Here is a 14,815-nt window from a genome sequence, read left to right as displayed (position 1 = left end):
CTCAATATGAGTGATAAAGCAAGCTTCGATTTATTACGGCACAATTATGTCTTATATACAGTTCCAGTTAATTATGCCTACTAGTCATCTGCTGATTGGTTAAGCTCTAAAGGGTTACATTTTCATACGTCCTCCTACTTGCGGTTTCTGCGGTTAGCTAGCTACATATTTTTTTTTCTCTCTTGTCTACGCGAATTCCTCAAAGTTATTTACAACATTAGGCACAAGGTCAGTGTGTTTTTCTCAGCCTCCTTATCAGCATGCCTCAGCATAGCTGCAAGGCCTGCTTCAGCTAACTTACGCTAACTTTGTTTCACAAAGATCTTCAAGGGAGTCATGGCCGTGATCACACAGCCATTCTGCAACACTGGATACCATGGTTAAAACTACCCCAAAAAAGTACATTTCTTACACAACTGTTAATTAGATTACAGAGCTCATGTACTTTGCCCACAGGATGCTGTGAAAAGAGAAAGTACAACTGTCTTCTCAAAGAAATCAGACAAGTTCCTGGAAGATAGCTACATCTTTAGCTGTTTGCTGTGATGTTATGGATCCAACTCCAGCTCAAGAAGTATACCTGTGTTGCTAAGGTCGGAACAGTGGGCAGTAAGGATCCTTGAGATAAGGGCAGTTAATGCCATAATTAGAAGGATATATTTTCTTAGATGATTTCACTGCAGAGTAGAGAGCAGATATTGTTACGACAAAACCCCTCCCGATTTAATAGCAACTGTTACACATACCTCCACCTATAGATTGGCATGGAAGGCTAATTAATTCCAAGCAGCACAAGTCTTGTCTGTGTCCACATAAAATCATTGTATACTGTCAGCAAAACTAGAATGGAACAGAAATACATCAAAGTCTGATTTCTTCCTGAATAAAGTACAAAATGTAGGTCTTTACATTCTTAAATTGAAAGCAGCTCTGAACAGTCAGTTAGCTGACTTCATTTAATATTTCAGTTTGCAGGCTCAGCAGGTTGCAGCAGCCTGTGTATCTTTGAGAAAACTCTACAAAATATGGGGGAGGTAAAGCTCAGTTATGCAGCTGTTTGGTATCTTGGGAAATTTGGAACAAAACAGTAGAAACCCAGAGGTTTCTCTTGAAAGATAGGAAAGGGACTTCATAAGCCAGTATTCCAAATGCCAGCCTGGTGTTAATCTGAAGGGTGCTTGGACAACACATGCCATAAAAACATGCTGTTAAAATAGTCAATGCAGTAACTAAACTTCACCTATTTTAATGGCACTAATATAAGCTTAATGAATTATTTTTATCCTTCACTGATAAGAGTTCACTGCAACAGCAGAAACTTTCCTAAAGAATCACATCATGGAGACCCATCTTAAAAATGCAAGGCAGCTCCTGATCACCACGGTTAGAAGGAATTTACTTGTTTACTATTTCTTTAATTTTTCCAACACCACCATCAGATATTCTTCACAATACCCTTCTAATGCACAGAAATGGCTGCATTTTTTGTGTTTATACAGTAAGTTTCATCCTTTTCCAGACTTCTTTGAAACAAACTTTTAAGCTTCTGTGTAACTATTCTTGGAACTTTTAATAGACTTTTAATAATGAAGGGTTCCCATCCTTATTATTTTGATTCTGTTAATGAAAAAGACTGTGTATTTTTCATTATATCTTCAAATACATTTATACTCTGTATAAATACATAAATATAGTTAAGCTTAATCTTGCTTCCTTTGAAGTAAATGCTTATTGTTGTCAAAGATTCCAAAAAGACCATGAACAAACACCAGTAAGTAATTAGACACCAGTTACTCAAAGTCACTGCATTAATATTTACTCCTTAGTTTAAACTAGCAATTGGAAGAAGAAATTGGCAGGGATCTAGCTTTAATCATGCTACCCCTTTGCTACAACGTTAACTGTCCCTTAGGTCATATTAGATTGCTTTTATAGAGAGTAAACAATAAAATTGCTGCATTATTACACAGTAAAGAAAAAGCATGACGAGAACTGCAAGACAGATATATGTCCTTGAGTGACCATGTTGTCTCGTGCTACTTCTGGGATGACTACTTCTACATTTCATCTTTGCGACTTTGGTGATAGTTATGCTCAACCTAGCAATGTGAACACAGAGTCTGAAAGTGTAAAAATGTAGCAGCAAAAGATATTATTAAATTAAAAAAAACCAGATGCATGTATTTGTCAGAGTAAAATGACACCTTGCAGAGAAAGTACAGAAGTACAAAAACCTGAAAATCCCATTACATCACTAATTTTACCCAAGACTAGAATCTTGACGTCTCTTACCACCTTAGTGTCTTGTCTGCCTTTTACCTTTAAAATAATAAATTTTAGTTTAAAACAAGAAAAGCTTACATTCTTACTGCAAAAATGATTGCATATCTACTAACTGTAAAAGTACTGGCTAGAGAAAGAAATCCCACTTCAAACATCATTCTAACTCTCAATGGTAAATTTTATATTTGTATATACACATACACTGTGTAAATATTTGAATACACACCCCCCCCGTATCACAAATATATGTGATAGACACTAAAAGCTCACAAGCAGCAGAATCTGTCTATAAGACATCAGTCTTTTGGGTATTACAAGTAGGATACAGATAATTCCCCCTTACTAAAAATTTCTATTCTACCAATCACTTATTTGATAGCTAAAAGAAGGTACAGAAAAACATGCTTTTATAAAGCTACTTCTAGAGAAAAGCATGCCTTTGGAACGCTGCTTCTACAGAAAAACACTTTTTTCTAATGCTGTTTTAAATTGAATGTCAAGTCCTAAGAGAGATGAGAAACATCATAAAATAAAGATGTCGTATTTATCTCTGTGAAAAGAAAAAAACGTGCATTTTAAAGGTTTAAGGACTTTAATTTAAAAATACACTTGTCAGAAAAAGCTTTTAAAAAAGCAAATGAAACCCTTCTGCTGGATTTCCTGCTTGACAAGAGAATTCAAGCTTTAAATTTAGTGTATGTGGTATTACAGTCACAATCAGACTTTTTCAGTTTTGTTTTACTATTGTCTATAGAAGCTTACTATTGGAGCCAAAGTCTATTAACATATTTGCTGAAATACATGTTTCCTTCTAACTATTATTTTTACTGGTAGTAAATGTTATAGCAAACTTTATTATAAATTTTCTTAATTTTGGACTCAGTGTTTGAATAAAGCTGTAAAAAAGGACAAAAAGAGAGCTATTGAACTGCTAAATCAAGTCTATCGTAGGTCTGCAAATCAGTAATTTTAACACTGTCATCACTGACAGAAAGGACATAACCATTCTCAAAAACTGCAGTAGGTGGAAGGGGCCTTAGAAGATTGTAGGATTTGTTCTTCAGGTAGAAGCACATCTACCTATAATTTTAAGATCTTTTTGTCTCAAAAGTATTTTCTATAAGTAGAGGTTTCCAACATGCCTGAAAAGAAGAGTTGTAGATTACAGTAGTAGCTCAAACGTAGTGCCCAAGAATATGAATATAGTTATCTGCTCCTTGTAATGGGTTATTAGTTTCATATTCAACCATCAGTTTCTGTTAAATTTCTTCCAACTCTAAGAAAAACAAAAATTTCCACAACGTGCATCTATCTGTGGAGTAAGTTTCTAATAAGTATACATAAAGCCAAAGAAGCTGGTCTTGAGATATTTGTGAGATGCCTGGTGTTTCCAATTTTATCTCAGCAAAACTTCTTAAGCATGTACAGTTACAGATTTTGGCTACATCATTGTGGACAGAGGAGGAAAAGCAGCAGAAATGAGCTAAACTCAAGTCAATTTATTTCATCAAATGACTGACATTTTTTCCATAATTACTTACGGGCAGCTATGATGACTACAAGCAGGGTCTGTTGCTTGCTTGCTTCTTGCAGTCATGATGGCGTCAGCCTGACCTAGGGTGCTCAGCTAAATGGCAGTACTCAGCGGTGGAGCATTATGAGAGAGCTTGCAAATTAAACATACAGGCAAGGTATAAAATACAGGATATTTAAAACATGAAACCTCTTTTTATCAATACCCTGAGTTTACCATACGTACTCCTTTTGGGTGCTCTAATTTTGAAGGATGGTGGAACACAGGCAGCATTTGGATCCAAAAGGCTTTTTGTCCTGGTATTAATATAAGGGCACATCCAAGCCCTTTCCGCCACCTTGACATGTTTGATACAGCTCAGAGTTATCTTAACTTCTTGATATTAAGTTACTCTGAGCACAGAGGTTAAGAGAAAAACTGACCTGCAAAACAGAAGGGAAGGAGGGATGAAGTGTAGGACTGTATCTTTAAGAACTCCAGCTATTGACAATAACTTTCCCTACTCTGAGTAATACTCTACATATTATTATTTATTATATTACATATATTTAATCTATATTTAGGTGATACCAAATGCCATAAAGGCACACTAGACTACAGGAAGATCTTGAAGCTCTTCATACAAACACAAACCTTGACACCTTTTCGCCCAATACAGTGTTAACTCTGTAAAACATACTTACTACTTGAGGGGAGCGGAAATCCAAATGGTTCCTCTGAATATACTCAGGAAAGGACGATTCTTGGGCAAGAATGCTGATACAGCTTCAACTCTGTGGGGTGATTATTTGGAAATAGATCATGATATAAGTAGTAGTACATAAAACAGACTTTTGTCTGTATTAATAACAGCTCTTTTACAAACATAGCTTGGATCTTTAGCAATTAAAAGATTTGGGGCAGCACCTGAAAGATTTCACCTTGGATGTAAAATTACAAACTCCTCTTGATCTTCACATTGTGCAATGATTTCTCCACCCTGAAATTGTGAAGTCTGGAGGAAAAGGAAAAAAAAAAGCTGTAATAATTAACACCTTACTAGGAGAATTAAAAAAGGACATAAAGAACTACTTCACAATAAGATATTTGGTGAAAGGAAACATCCATGCAAATCCTAATGTGGCTGAAGAAAACTGGAACGGAGAAGAAAAGAGGATATTACAATCTTACTAGAGTACTAGTAGGGAGAGGTTTTTGCTAACTAAACACAGTCCAAGCTCAAGGACAATATAAGTTCTTCCAGCCCAAGCTGGGGTCTCATATGAGAGGAATCAAGATCTAAAGCATGGACTTAGATTTGGTAGAACAATATCAAAAGAAGTTATTTCACTCTACCCAGCTCATTATATCTAGTGAATTGCTTTCTACTGTCAGTAAACATTTCCATTTATGCATGAGACTTGTTAGGATCCAAGATCATTAGCTATAATATTACAGACATAAATTATTAAGTTATAATGCTGAGTCTTCCTCTCTATGTTAGCATATCTCATGGAAGGAGCCATCCCTGAAAATACAATTGTTTTTGAAAAAAATATCCCAAGAAACATCCTCCCTTATTTTCTGCTAATGAACTGAAATGAGCTCAGGCTGCTTGTCAATGTGCTCCGTGCTGCTGGTGAAGCAGGCTATTGAGAGTTTAAAATTGAAACATCACCCAACAAACCAACAACTTTAAGTCGAGAGCAATCCTTCTTCATTTAAGCTATAGCAGTATGACAGCAGTCATGACTCATCGGTTGAATTCTCAGTGTTCTGAGCTGGGGAAGAGACATTAATAATATTAAGGGTACTGGATATTAAGGGTCCTCTCCTCTATTTCCCGTGTGTCCTGGGTTCTCAAGCTGCCTGTGTGGCACCCAATTTAAAGACCAAGGGATCAATCAACACTGACCTGGATGAGCAAGAGAGGGCTGGGAAGACATAGCAATGCATAAATTGAGAGGGTCTCTCCAGTACTGTAGAGTGACAAGGTCTCTTGGAGAAACCACTGCATTTATGAGGCACAGAAGATAATGGCAATAATCACACCTTGAGACAGGGAAAGAGAAAGGTGAAAATTAACTAAGGCAGAAGAAGCCAAAACATGGTGGCTTTCATTTTGCTTTCTCCTTGAAGTTTCTCATGGTAAGAGGGTTGTGATGGCAGAGGTGCCAGAAACAAAAGGTATTGCAGACATCTGAGTGTGAGGACACGAACAGCAGGAAATAGTTCAGGGTAAGCGGCTTGCAATTACTTAAACAGGATCATTTGATTTGTTTTGTCACTGAAAAAACTCAGTCCCTTAGAAAGGACAAGAACAGTCTGCAGTTTTTCAAGAACCCTGGGAGAGCCAGCCAGACTTGCCAGGTATGCAGCTGTTACCTCCAAGACACAAGAGGCTGTAATCAGCATCAATCACAGCCTGAAAGGGAGTTTGAAAAGAAAGTTAGGAGAGCTGTCTCTGGAGGTCAATGGTATGACCTTAAAATGTCATGACATTAAATTCAGATCTGACAAAAAGCTTTTGATAACTTGTGAGTCTGAACTTAAGAAATCAAAAGAATAAACCCAGTGCATTTCATTGCCTGAGTCATTCTCAGGTGACGTTGACCTTTCCTTTGCTGCAATTACTAACCAAAGTGAGGGGAAAGCACAGGAAAAGAAAAATCAGTAATTTTCACAGAGATCCGATATCTGCCATCCAGCCTCTTGGCACAGAGTTACAGTAGGTAGCCTGTGAAATATGTTGCACAGTTTACAAGACAGCCAGCTTTGTGTGTCCAAGAAGACCTAAACTCATCCTCTTCTGGAGAAGGGATACTATTTCCAAAGCCAGAACATACCAGCACACAACCTCCCACTGGATGGCTGTGAGCACAAAAGGAAGGACCAAGGCATTGATGGCTTTGTCTAAGAGCTCTGTTATCCACTTTGCTGCTGGGTAGTGCAAATCTGGAGCAAGTCTTCTCTCCAATATATTTGTAGGAACTGCCAGAGCTCACCAGCTGCACACTGCAGAGACTTGAGAAAACTCTTTTCTCAAACAGTACAAAGGCACCTGTGGTTAGAATGGACACATGTGCCAGGACCTGAAGACAGAAAGGTTGTGCTCTGTCCCAGTTAACCATGTTGCTGTTAACCATCCTGTGTACAATTCACAATATGCAAATATTATTTAGAAGAACAGGCTGCAAAGTCAAACTTTTCTGAATGTCTTATTTTAGCATTTTTGCCAGAAGTATTTTCCCTCATCTCATGGGCTACAGCTGTCAAAAGGCAAAGATGAATAACTGTTGGAGGTGGAAAAGGTTATCTAGTATAACTAGGACTGCTAACGTAGGCCTGTAAATAGAATCTATATTTTAATAGGAAAAAACCCATAACAAATCAAATTGTATTACTCTTTGCAAACAAGTTATTAATTTTAGTTAGACAGTGCTTCCTCTTCCCATATGGCTCAAGTAAGCTCTAGCATATTTACATCAAATCATCATACATGCACAACTGTATGGTCAAATAAACATTCTGCAAAGGAGCAAGATGCAAATAAAGATTTAATTGTAATCTTTAACAGTAATTTGATTTTTAATTTTGATGAAAGCACTGTTCTTTTCTCCATATGCAATTGTTTAAAAATTTGACTTTCAAAAAGATGTGTCACACTTTAGAAAAAAACAGCACAAAAATCGGTAATTGTAAAACATAGCTCTAATGTCCATGCTTGAGGTCCCATTACTAGCAACATAAAAAAGTTCATCATCAAGAAAAGTTATGGGAGATGTATATATTTCTCATGGTCAGACACTTCAAAGTTTTCTTTCTGCTGCATAAGCTATTAGCTCAGAATTTTGTACCTTTTCTAGAGATCTCCTTGAACACAGTAGTAAGCTGAAAAGTACTGCCTAGTGCTGACATTTTCAAATGATTATACAAGAGGAGTTTCTTATTCTCATTCCAGTCATTTACACCAGACAAGATGGCTGTGGCAAGCAAAGGATTTATGTTCCTAACCTCAGCTGACACTTGGAAATTCCCCTGTGATAGAAATAATATAGTCAAAACCCTTTTCTTTGAAAATTTTTATACAAGTTTTGGCAAAGGTGACCTGATGGAGCAGAACAGGATTACCTGGATCATGTCTACAGATCTTGGAATTTTAGGGTCCAAAAAGCACAGCAGACTTTGGGGAGGCTGATAATTAAATTATTAGGGGGCATAATTAAAACAGGCTCTCAAGTCTGACCAAATAACACTGAGATCCAGCAGGGAAACAAGATGAACCCTTACAGCCAATCTTAGCACTCCCCCCCAGAAAGCAGAAACATTTCTAGATCCATTTTCTGCAAGAAGCAGCTGTCCAGATGTCTAGGTACCTGCAATGCCTGCATCCATGCCTAGAAATGTACAATGCAACATGAGTCAGGTACCAGCAGCTTTCTGAAGATGAACTATTGATTCCATTCCAATAAATAATAAAAATGCAATAAATCTTATGTGACACAACAGGTTAATTTATTAGATTAACTTTTTATTTGGAAGAGCAACTTCCAAAATTGTTTCATACGATAGCTGAAAACAGATTTAAATTGATCAAGCTTGTAAAATTTCTATAGCTAATCCAGTTAACAAGTCAACATTAAGTCATGCAGAACTTAAACATAATTCTTAAGAAAATAGCAGCTGATTTATGTTAGTTTTATTTTCATCTTTGCTGACATTCCAGAAAAATGGTGTCAGAAAGGTCTGAACAACTTCATTGACTGAAATGCCAGATTTTGGTTTTTTGCATGCAGGAAAAAAAAAAAAATTTGACAGAAGTTAACCTTCTCTGTGGTAACAAATCTTAATTTCACCTTCAAATATTATGAAAATTTTTAAAGGGAAAACTTAGAAGAATCCCGATTGATAAAATCATATAAAACAATTTGATATTTCTATTTGTACTGTTTTTTTCTTATTAGCACTTTCTTTTACTAAAGAACTCTTATTATTTGAGTTTTTATTTTTACTTGTAGGACTTTCCTCTTATTTGTGCATGCTCTTTCTGAAATCTGAAAGTAGCTGTCCTCTCTTTCTGAAGAAAGGGGGTTGTCATAGTAACATGGCAATGTCTGGTTAAGTTCCCATTAACGGATGATCTAGTTATCCTTAACTAGAAGTGAAAGTAACATCCATTAGTTAAAGACTATCCACAACGCATACTTCCAGAGCAGGTGTTATTATACTAGCCTTGCAAATATGCAGAACTGCTCTGAAGACAGCTTTCTTGCATTTATTCATCTGAATTACACTCCTTCTAGATCAGTCCCTCTTGGCTGGCAAGGAAGAAGAACAGGGTCAGGATCTAGTTTTTGTTATTGACATAGTTCTTGCAAGCTGGGGAGTTGCCCTCGTGCCCTAAAAGGATTAACACCAACACTGTGTTACCAGGCTACAAATAATTTTAGATAAGAGCACAAGAGAGCTTAGCACTGATACCATAAAAAAAAAAATATTGCTGATGCTCATTAGTAAGTCCTCAGGCCAAGCAGAAAGTGGTTGATTGTGATACTACAAGGGAACAGCGACAAATTACGGATGTCATAGGAAAGTACTGGAGCAGTTACTGCAAATAAGAACATCTAGTAATAACAATGGAACTAGCAAGGCTTAGACCACTCACCACGTTTGCAAGAACCGTAGTCAGTAGCAAGTGAGCACTCAGATACCAAATGATGTCCTGGTGGCTTTTATCATTAGCTGCTGAATGGGTCCTTGTTGAGCTACTCTTCAGGTCAGTCAGGCTGTATAACATTTATGGACGTTGAATCTAAAGGGCATCAAGGGAGATGGTTTGGAGTTGCTTTGGTTCTGACATTCCTGATATCATTTGCTGTCTAAAGCTTTCATTTTTTTAAAAAAGGTGACAACCGGTTTTTAATACTTGTGAAAATCCTTGAACAACTAGATATAGCATTTTTTCCTTGAGACATAATCTTATGTTCTACTCTAGCAAGTCCAGAGAGCTGCTAATTCTTCTAGAATATTTGTTTTCTTTTTATTTTACATAAGATTCCTTTAAACTCTCTCTACCTTTTGAAAATAATTTATCTAAATCTTACACAGTTTTTCTGGATTAACATAACCAATTGTTCAATGCATAAACAACTGAAACCATGAGGAATCCAAAACCTGAGAATTTAGGACGACTAAAGTGATTCCAGTTAGTTTTATCTAACAGACATCTCCTCCATAATAACACCATTAAAATACGTCACACTAAGTACTTGTAAGGTGATGAGAAGTAGTGCTGAGTTTTATGCCTTTGGCTGATAGCACTGGGATATTAGAAGGGAGGGTGTCTCTTCAGCAGATGCTCCTGATAACAAAATCTTATGTTCAAGTTATGTGGGGGAATACACAACAAAAAGGAGTGCTATAACGGGCAGAATAAATGTATAAGTGTGCTAAGACCACAATCTCTTGTTTTTGACAACAGAGCCATTATATGGTCTCGAAATCAAAACATAACACTCTGAGGTTTCTTGTGTTCTTGTGATTTGTGAGAAGCGATGGGCATGCCTTTGTGTAGAAGACAGGAAAGACAGCAAACCGTCAATGTGCAGTTCAAATGTGTTAGCATTTCACTGTCTGTTTGGAGTGTTCTTTTTAATAACTTTAAAATAAGGAATAGCATAACCAAATGTATTTATTGCATGAATAAATGTCAAAGAGCTTTGCTCTAACATGATGTTTAAGAAATATAAAGAATTTGAACAAATCCAACAAAATAACATTTCAATTGCTTTTCTTAACATAGAGAGATCTAAATAATTTTAGGAAAAAACAGCTGCATAAACAGGCTGTGTAGTCAACATAGCATTAAAAGTCCTTCTGTGATTTCCTTTTGAAAAAGTGTCCTGCCTTAACCTACCTATATGAAGGTCCAATAACTTTATGTGAGCAGCAACATACTGAGAAATAAAACCAAACCCAAAACCTCTACAAAATGAATTTATGGACTCTATAGGGACTACACTCTCTTTCACCATCTTTATTTAGAGGAACAGTTCCCCCACAGATTTGTTCAAAAGCTTAAGTGTGGAGAGCATCAGAACTACTACCTAGTTTATAAGAGGGTTACAGTTTAAGGTCGTATGATTTTAGGACAAAAGCATTTCAAAACACAAATCTGATTTTGACATAACATACCAAAAATATTCTACAGTCAGGTCATTTAAAGTGCCCTAACTGAATTTTGATAAACTTGCCACCTACAAAAAATCTGCTTTTAGGGAAAGTGCTATGTATCTGTTAGGCATTAATGTATGAATTAATGAAAGTGTCTCTGACTAATGCCAGGCAAAGAGAAAACATGACTTTTTTTCAGAACCTGACTCATCATATATTATTTTTAATGACACATTCTATAAATGACAGTTTTCAGATTTTATGCATTTAAAAACCCTGTTTACTTGAACACCTTTCTTATTTCAGTAACTTTAAAATTAGACAGACAAAGGACTACCTGACAGTTTAAGCCTTTTCCACTTGACTGTTCAAATGGAAGCAAAAGGCCATCAACTTTTCCCAGTTCCTTACCCCTAGGTAAAAATGAAAGATCTAATCCATATGCTCTCAGCACAACACTAATAATTTAGATTATTTGAAACCCCAGAAAGAAATCTCTTCCATACAGGAGAGCTAATTAAAAACGTTTTTCCATAAAAGGGGGCGAAAAAAATCTCTTGTGAAGAGTTAATGTCTTTTTCATCATCAAACCTACACAATATGAATATTATTTACATGTCAATAAATGATGGCCTTATGGAGAATAGATGAACTGTGATGGGATTTTGTTTACTCACCTCAACATACAGACTGAATTCCATCTTCTCATTCAGCCCATATTCAGCCTGGACTTGGTGCAACCATTCTCATTTAACAAAACAACAGTGTATTAATTCTTATTTTCATTCCATTTATAGCAAAAATCCCTAGTCATAAAGCGGAATCCCACTGTGCTTGGTACTAAACAAACATCAAATTAAAGCTCAGATTTCTCCAGATTAAAATTCCAGGCTCCTTCACAAGCAAGATAAAAGTAACATAAAAATTTTATTAGAGTAAGTCTTCCATGCTGTTATCAACAGGTAATCTGGCATTTGTATAATGGTCTTTGTCAATTTCTGAAGTATTTAAGGAAAATAAGATACAAATTGATAAAGTGTACAGCAGGAGATTAAATATTCTTTAATTCTTTTCCCATGAAAAACTTACATTCAAACTGACTTGGTCTCGTTCATCTCGCTTCTTCTAACGTCAATTTTCCAGACTAGAAAGTATCTCTTCATTCTAGAAGTAACAAAAATAATTATTTATGCATGTACATTTTACAGATTGTCACACCTGCTGTAGCAACAGCTCATTAACAGCACTTACGCTGTTGGGAGACAGATGCAGATCTATTTAGCCAATTTCCACTTTATAAACCTGCTCCCAAACATTGCCCCCACACCTCTTCATTTATCTTGACAGATGTATGAAAAGTACAGCCAAAGCTGGCCACAAAATGTACACTAAGCAAACATTAATATTAACTTGTTTTAAACCCAAACAGAAGCATCCTTAATGTACCATAACTGCATAAGCATTTTTGTGCCCAGTAAAAATAGTATTTCCACTGCCAATGATAACCCAGAAGCTTTAGCTAACGTTGCCTTATGTTAACTGCACCAAGTACCAGTCCTGGCCAGTTAGGCTTATTACCAACTTGTTCTGAGAATTTCCTGTGTAAACTGGACCTTGGTATGAAACATTTCTTGTTGGGATGCAAGTTAAGCACAGGATAACAGTAAAAGCCTTAAAAAGACAATGACGGGTTGAAAGCAAAGGGTCCTAGAACCCAGTTACTGGGCGGTGATAAAACGCAACCCCAAAGATGGGCAAATATTACTTTGCTTTATAAAAGAAACAGCAGCTAAGGAAAAACAACACAGAAACAAACCAACCAACACCACCCAACCCAGCCAAGCTACAGGATGATGCAACTGCTGCAGCCTGGGAAAGTACTCATTAGGCTTCTGCAACAACTAGCCCAGGGGCAAAGGCCAATTGTCTAGAAACAATTATAAACACAATACATTCATAAATGGGTAGAATCCCCAATGTGTTTGGGTGGGGAGAAGTGCAACACATTCATTATCCTTTCAGCTTCCCTTGGTAGACAAGTTTTGAGTCTCATCTCCTCAACCTCAGTGCCAAGGCAATCAAGAACCGTGCCATACAGCCATACACCGCATCAGCTCCTGCTGCCGCATAATCACCGACTAATTATGTTTCTTTTCTTAAACGTAAGTAACATAATCAGAGACTGACTGATAGAGATTAGCTGACTATGGAGTGATAATGACTGATAATGGATATAAACTAAGCATTACTATGAAGTACATAGTTATAGAATGTCAGTCCAGCAAAATTTTGTTTAAAAGTTTAAAATTGGCTTATCCATCTTCTAAACATTCCCATCGCAGCCTCTTTAATTCTTTAATTGACATATATACACATAAACTCAGTAATAACTACAACTGTTACCAGAATTTTGTGGAGCAATGTAATGAAATCAGATCATCATTACTTTGGTGGTTAATTTTTATATGTGGAATGTGGCACTGCCAAACATAAAATACAATTCGAAAATTATGTGAAATTTGTGATGGCATCATTGTGATGATTAATGCACATACAAAAAAACTTCCATGCACAAATCCAACATGAGACACATGGTCAAGTGCCAATACTGAATCACTTAAAATCATAGGATCATTTAGGTTGGAAAAGACCTTTAAGATCATCAAGTCCAACCATTAACCCAGGATCGCGAAGTCCACCACTAAACCATGTCCCTAAGCACCACATCTACATGTTTTTCAAACACTTCCAGGGATGCTGATTCCACCACCTCCCTGGGCAGCTTGTTCCAGTGTTTGACCACCCTTTCAGTGAAGAAATTTTTCCTAATATCCAAACGACACCTCCCAGGAGCAACCTGAGACTTGTGCCCCAGCCCCGGCCACGCTCCAGCCCCTCAGCGTCCCTCTGGCCGTGAGGGGCCCAGCACCGAGCCCAGCATTCGAGGGGTGGCCGCACCGGTGCCGGGCATGGGGGCACAACCGCTGCCCCGGGCCTGCTGGCCACGCTGGCTCTGACACTAGCCACGTCCTGCTGGCCTTCGCAGCCCCCCGGGAAAGCTGGGGGCTCCCACCCAGCCGGCCGCCAGCCAGCCCCTCCGGCCCTTTCCCACTGGGCAGCTCCCAGCCGCTCCTGCCCAGGGATGCCGTTTCCAAGATCCTTTTTCCTCCCTCCTTGTAGAGGAACATCACACTGGACAACCTCCATCTGCGGGGCCCTCCCCGGTGAGCCAGGGCTGCTGGCACATGATGGAGAGCGGCTCGGCGAGCAACTCCGCCAGCTCCCTCGGTGCCCTCGGGTGGATCCCGTCTAGCCCCACAGAATTGTACATGTCCAAGTGGAGCAGCAGGTCACTGACCATCTCCTCCTGGACTGTGGCAACTTCATTCTTCTCCTCATCATCCTTGTCTTCCAGCTCAGGGGGCTGAGTACCTTGAGGGTAACTAGTTTTGCTATTAAAGACTGAGACAAAGGTGGCACTAAGTACCTCAGCCTTTTCCTCATCCTTTGTGGGAGTGTTCCCTGTCATGTCCAATAAAGGATGGAGATTGTCCTTGGCCCTTCTTTTGTTTCCAATGTATTTGTAAAAACAGGTTTTGTTATCTTTTACAGCAGTGGCAAGCCTGCATTCTAGCTGGGCTTTCGCCTCTCTAATCTTCTCCCTGCATAACCTCACCACATCCTTACAGTCCTCCAGAGCTGCTTGCACCTTCTTCCAAAGGTGACAAACTCTCCTTTTCCCCCTGAGCTCCAGCCAAAGCTCTGTTCAGCCAGGCCGGTCTTCTTCCCTGCCAGCTCGTCTTTCGGCACGTGGGGACAGCCGGCTCCTGCACCTTTAAGACTTCC

At 38.1% G+C, this 14,815-nt stretch overlaps 1 long non-coding RNA gene across 1 annotated transcript; it reads right to left on the bottom strand.

Moving 5' to 3' along the window:
- Positions 1–7: 7 nt before the first annotated feature.
- Positions 8–13,842, bottom strand: LOC308072226. Its single transcript, XR_013931587.1, has 2 exons — positions 5,712–13,842; positions 8–4,811 (listed from the first exon to the last, which is right to left on the bottom strand). It is a non-coding gene; the product is annotated as an uncharacterized lncRNA (long non-coding RNA).
- Between the last annotated feature and the right edge of the window lie 973 nt (positions 13,843–14,815).

The sequence above is a fragment of the Falco punctatus genome (assembly GCF_963210335.1).
Source record: "Falco punctatus genome assembly, chromosome: 12".
NCBI classification, from domain to species: domain Eukaryota; kingdom Metazoa; phylum Chordata; class Aves; order Falconiformes; family Falconidae; genus Falco; species Falco punctatus.
The sequence above is the reverse complement of the archived record's forward strand: the minus strand, read 5'-3'. Positions and strand labels throughout refer to the sequence as shown.